Source organism: Pseudopipra pipra, chromosome 1 (assembly GCF_036250125.1).
Source record: "Pseudopipra pipra isolate bDixPip1 chromosome 1, bDixPip1.hap1, whole genome shotgun sequence".
NCBI classification, from domain to species: Eukaryota; Metazoa; Chordata; class Aves; order Passeriformes; family Pipridae; genus Pseudopipra; species Pseudopipra pipra.
In genome coordinates, this window is record NC_087549.1 from 103,978,102 (window position 1) to 103,984,494 (window position 6,393).

At 32.5% G+C, this 6,393-nt stretch overlaps 1 long non-coding RNA gene across 1 annotated transcript; it reads right to left on the reverse strand.

Annotated features, from left to right (window-relative positions):
* Positions 1-1,973: 1,973 nt before the first annotated feature.
* On the reverse strand, positions 1,974-5,246 carry LOC135419726 (uncharacterized). The gene is made up of 3 exons (XR_010433129.1): positions 5,211-5,246; positions 3,254-3,342; positions 1,974-2,168 (listed from the first exon to the last, which is right to left on the reverse strand). It is a non-coding gene; the product is annotated as an uncharacterized LOC135419726 (long non-coding RNA).
* Positions 5,247-6,393: the final 1,147 nt, after the last annotated feature.

Below are 6,393 nucleotides of genomic sequence, written 5' to 3' on the forward strand. Positions count from 1 at the left end.
GCCACTACGACAGGTTTTTTACATTGAAAACACCCTTATTTTCCTGGCAATTCTTCTGGTAATAGTCAGAGTTGTTCTAAAATATTTATTAATTAGTTGCTAGATGGTTTGAGATGGTTACACATGAGTAGTACTACACCTCGGAAAAAGATTTTTCAATTTTAAGAATAAAATTGATATCTTTTAGTCTAGGTAGGTGTTTACCACAAGTAAACAAAATGAAGTATCATATAAAATATTCACAGAAGATGTACATCTAAACTTCAGGAAATTTTAGTCTGTCTCAGCATAAGAAGTGACTGTGAAAATGAATTAGTAATTGCAGAAGTTGTGTTATTAATGGCTAAATGAGGAAATTCTTAACTTTTTCTGTTACACTAAACTTATTTAGTCCACAGATGTTCATGATAAACCATGGGTTTAGTTCTTTCATTCTCAGTTCCAAATATAAGAACAATATAGATTTCTAAATTCTTTATGAATTGAACATATAAAACAAATTAACATCTTCTATAAGACTGTTCTGCTAAGGGCAGATCTTCATATATTATGGCTCTCAAATATCACTGTATTTCAGAATATAGTATGCCACCTTACGTATCAGACTTCTAAACTTAGAGAAAGATGGAATATATATGTGTTTGTTCTATTGGTGATCTAATCAGTCCATTTACAGCAGTGTTAGATCTTCAGTAGCAAAAATTGATTCCCACAAGGTAAGTCAATCAGTCTCATTGTTTTTGTTTTCTGTCAGAAGGTAAAGGTTTGATTTCTGTCCTCTCCTAGAATATGTTTGGGAGGGATTTGATTAATAAAAGCTTTTGCTAATAGAGAAACTGTGACATTCCTGGACTTTCAAATAGCAGGTAGAATCTGAAATTAAAGGCTAAATATGGATGAAGAGGAAAAACACAATATGGTTTTACAGCAGTGACTGACTGCAGATCTCAAGTTAGGAATAGTTTTCTTTTTGAGCCAGCCAGGAGAAATAATTTAAGATTGACTCAGCTTATTCAAAATGAATTGTGTCATGGAATTTCTTATTTCCCTGTATTCCCCAAATTCCCCTTCAAAATATTCTTAGCTGATATCCACAAGTGCATCTGTACAGATAATGTAATGCTTTTCTGCTATTCAGCATATGTTATAATTCTTTTATTTCAAGGAATATGTGGAAGCAACAAATTTTATTGGTAATATTAAGTATTTTTGGTAGTATTTTTTAATATATTTAGGAATAAGTTACCACATTCATGTCTGAAATAAAAGAGAACAGTTTCCGTGTCCAACAGTAACTTTGGGAGGTTTTAATTATCTTGGAACATAATCATACACAGAAACAGATAGACTTCACTTTGCGACAAGCAAACTTTTTTTTAATTGATTTTTGTATTATAAAATAATTTACATATGGAAGTCTAAATTTTAAATTGTTATGAAAATGAAAATTGGGACATTTTCTCCCTCCCTCAAAAAAAAACCCAAACAAAAATAAATCAGAGAAGAACGTTCATGTTTAATTTTTTGAAAGAAGTACTCAATGTGTTGAAAATTGCTTTTATCCTCAGGAACTGAGTTGTTTTTTATTTTGTGAAATGCTATTTTCATATGAAAAAGTCATAAGAAATTACTGACTGCTGTAATCTCAGTTGTTCTCACATTAGTAAGAAAAGGGTTCCTAGATTACAGTGTTCAATGCAATATTTTTAAATTGTCACTGAACATCATCTGTATAAAAAATCCCATTTTACTTTTACAATTGTATTGCACACTGTTTTTCAAAAAGCCAGGTTACCAGAGAAAACTGCAGAAGTGAAATGAATTGATACATTTGAATGAAACAGACAGGATTTTAAATATGCAAACCTTCTTCAGGCCTGAAGCAGAAACAGAAAGTCTTTTCTTTTTTTTTTTTTTCACTAGCTGGAAGCACTGATGTTCAAAAAAATCCACAACTTTCAGGTTCTCAAATTTTAGTTTTAAATTTTAGGCTTGTTTTGAAAGGGTTTTTTGTAGATCTCCTCTCAGACTCTGAACCAACAGGTGAAAGAAGGAGAATGGCTTTGAAAACCATAACATCTTCTAGTGACTTAGTCGTACCACAGTTCCCTGAATATGTTCTTGTACACTGCCATTGTTTTAGTGTCAGTCACTCATGCTGCAAAAACCTGTGAATCATGGGAAAAATGATCACTTGCACAACCCACAGTGGAGAAACTGTGATTAAGATAGTTCTCTGAGCAGGGTTCACTGATAATAGCAATGGGTTTGAATTTGCAGATTGCGTTTTTCACCCTGGGGTGGTCTTCTGGTCTGCTTAAATTTCAGTGTAAAAGTGTGTTCATTTTTCAGATTATTTTTTTGACAATCTGATCATTTTCTAGTGTACTTTGTGATTATCTGTGGAAGATTTTATTTTCTTCTTTTTTTTTTTAAATACTCATCACTATACTATGTAATTACTGCAATATTTTAATAGGATTTAGTAGCATTTTTCATTTTCATCAACATGTATTATGAATGAGAATTTTGTTAAATCTAAGAATTTTTGTCTCATAACAAGTTCTGAAGTTTATTTTGTTTAATTAAAATAAATGCTAGCAGTCCTGAATAATAATGAAAAGCTGAAATTTCTTAAAGAAAAGGCAACTTTAGAAAGAAAAAATCCTCTACAGACCTTATCAAAATTGTGCACTTCAATAAAAAAACTAATTTAGAGTTTATTTCCTAAATTAGGTGCTTTCAAAACTTTAATTCTATTTTTGACAAAACATATATTCTTTAGGAATATTCTCATTGTGTTGATCTAGCATTGCAGATTTAATATGCTTGCCTCCAATAACAGTCATTCTGATGTAGACATACCATGATATTGGTAGATAGAGTTTAAGCTATCAGTGGTTGCATAAGAGCTAGTATCAAATTTTTATCATCTGGTATTCTCTGATAGTAACATGAATGCTAATGAATGTTTATTACAGTGGTGTAAACTCTGGATTTTCCATATATTGCTACCTATCAGGCCCATCCAAAGACTCTGATACTAATTTAATGTACCCCTTCCTAGATGTGTGATTTTTAAAATATCTTATTCTCTTGGTTTATTTCATTCCAAATAATCCATAAAAACACATCAGCAACAGAACTGTTTACCACAGTGAAAACATCTCCATAAATAGTAGTGGTGACTGTGTAGCTGTGAGAAGAACAAGGTGAGTGGATTTCAACTCTGAACATTAATATGCCATTTTACCCGCTTCCTTGTGCCGCTTCCTTCTGCACTACTGATGATAACAGTAATGACAACAAGGACTTACTGTCAGCCATTTGAATGGGCTTCATCTGTAACACAATTCATTTTAAAAATCAGTTTAGGACATTTGGGAACACTTGCTTTTATGTTCTGATCTTGAAAATATTTTTGTTTGTGCATGGCTTGATTCACTTGTAATCCTATTGCAGTCACTGACACTACTCACGCAAGTACAAGTGCTTGAGTGCTGCATTGCCTCCAGGAAAAGTATGGGTCTCTAGGAGTGCTTCTCTCTTTACAACAGTTTTGGGTGTTTGTGAAATCCTTTTTCTCAACAGTTTTGCATAATTTATTATGCAATAAAATGAGAAGAATCTAACTCTTTTACCAGATCTTCGGACACGTAGTTCCATTGACTTCAAAATCAATTTACTATACCTGAGGATATCATTCTAGATGGTTTTTTTTTCTCTCCAAGCCTAGGAGTTATTTATTTTTTCACCTCTTACTTGTGAACACAAAGTGATCCATATTGCTTGTCTTAGATGACCAGGCCAACCTTTCTCATTCCTGGTTATTCTATAACCTCCTGGAATACATACATCAGTTGCAACTTGTTAGAAATATTGAGAACTCTCTCCACTCTCTCCCTTTTTGCCTGCTGAGCAGAAATATTCTGCATTTCTAGAGTTTAGATGCATTTCTGCATCCCAAAATGATATCTGAAATTTTTTCTAATTCTAGTTTCAACTCAAGTTGCAACTGTCCCATCTTTTTTCTACCTTCACGAAACATTTTCCTTTGCCAAAATAAGATTTATAAAATTGTTCTATTTTTTCACTCTTACTAATTGGTTAATACCATACTTTATAGTTCCAATAAAAACACAGCTGCTTCCATTTTAAATGTTTGGATGCTTTTTATAGGGGGAAGAAACTTAAATAAAGATGAATTGAAAGAAAGTGGAAATTAAGTTTAATTACCACTACCAGAACAAACCACTTAAAGAATTACAGCACTTCAGTATAGGTTTTGTGAACACTGCAGACAATAGAAATTTTTCCACTGACTTTAACAGCATTTGGATTTTGTCCCTGAAACTCAATTACTTGTATAGCAGAAAGAAAACCAAGGCAAGGGCAAGCTTACTTCCCTGATCAGTGGTGCCTGTGAGCGTTACAACACATATTAGAATGTTTTTGTTACATATCTGCTCACAGTTAGGGACACATATATGCTTATTTCTCTTATTTGGGAACCATAAGTACTTCTAGTCAATGTTCAGAAGCAGATGAAGCTGTGATAAAATACTGAGAAAAATATGCCTTCAGCAGCATTTCCAGCACAGCCCACCCAAACACCACCCTGAGGGATGGAAAAGGGTAACAACAGCTTACTTTAAACAAATAGGCTTTAAACCAGACAGCTTGGCAGCTGGAAAGTGATACAACTTCAGCAAACTGACAACTAGCAGAAACTGCAAAACATACTGTGAAAACTGACTAAATACCTGGATGTCCTTTCCACCCTGGATTTTGAGTGCTGTTAGTGCCTATATAAAGTAGACATATTTGTTGTTTTACTAAATGGGATAATGGGACCCACAAAGCAAATAGGAACTGAAAAGACCATCATGAGGCTTAGATTATGGAGCTATTTTGTCCCATTCATACTTTTTCCAAAACTTCCCTATGACAAAGAAATATCATTGGTGAAAAGTGAATGCTTGGCCTCAGTTTTTAAAATTCAGGGAAAGTTGATACAAGCAGATGGCAAGCAGCTTCTATTTTTTTTTTTTTTTTACTTCCTCCCTAGGGCAGAGGGAGCGTTGTTGAAATATATTTGAGCATTTCTATTTGAATTTATGTCATAAAATGTTAATTTTTTTTTAAGATATATTTGCCTATAATAGAGATTATAATAGGATTCAGGAAGGAATGAGGGAGAGAGGAAACACCTTTCAGTTGTTGAAATGCTGCCAAGTCTTTCTAAATCCGTAACTTTGTCTCTATGACACATCAGTCATGATGTTCTATGGAAGAACATTAAAATGCACTTTTGATTAGTTGGTGCACAAATTATTTCCCATTTGATCTGTAGGCATTAAATTTAATTCTAATGTGCTTCCAGTGACTCTGGGACTGTTATATGAATTTGGAATGAATTTAGCCTTTATGTTTTAATTTGCTCAGCCACCTTATCTAAATAGAATATTCTAAGGTTTGAAACAGCTGAAATACTGCTAGTAATTCTTAAATCAAATTTAAATACTTCTGAAATCAATTTAGAGACAAAGTAAGCTTCCTCTTTGATTGAACAAATGTGTTTTCCTGCTTCTGATCTCTGGATAGGAAATTAATGTTGTTGCCACATCAATTTTTTGTAACATACAGTATGTTGTTCAGTAATATTGTCCTAAAAATGCAGCTAAAATGTAATTGATACTATTTTATTCATTTTGAGAAGAGTTTCCCAAGAATACTTTGATTTAAAGATAAATAGAAATACATATAGCAAGATAAAGATGATTTACCTGATGCTTTCTGCTGTAAATAGCTCATTTGGAAGTATACAAAATGGCCTGGTTTAGAATTGAATGTTCTTGTCTTGCAATATTACGTATATATAATCCTACATTCAGAGCAGGGAAAACGTGTCTGGATATTTTTGTCACTTTCTACATTTAAGATCCAAACACTTTATTTTCTGTCAACATGCCATATTCTGATATCTTGATCAGATTTTACTCACTTCATAATGGGCCACTCTATTACTACCTGAGGAATTAGTATGTTGGATCAAGTGAAGTCATTGTTTATATTTTTGTCATTAATAATAACAATAATTTAAATTTAGAAACATTGAGTATTTTTACTAACTTTCTATTTAAGCAAAATTCCTGCTGAAAACAAAGATACGTTTGACTAAGGCTTTCAAAATGTTTCTATTTTAAATAAACCTTCCTGTATTTTTTACCAAAATTTTAGATATTTTCTGACTTCATAAATTTCTTTTAGGAGGACAAGCTTAACACATCTTTGTCTCCCAGTGTATTTAGTTCATAGTAAGGAGAAATTCTCACTGATGACTGAAGAAAATGTTTATTAATAATACATTACAATTTGGAACAACTGTTAGAA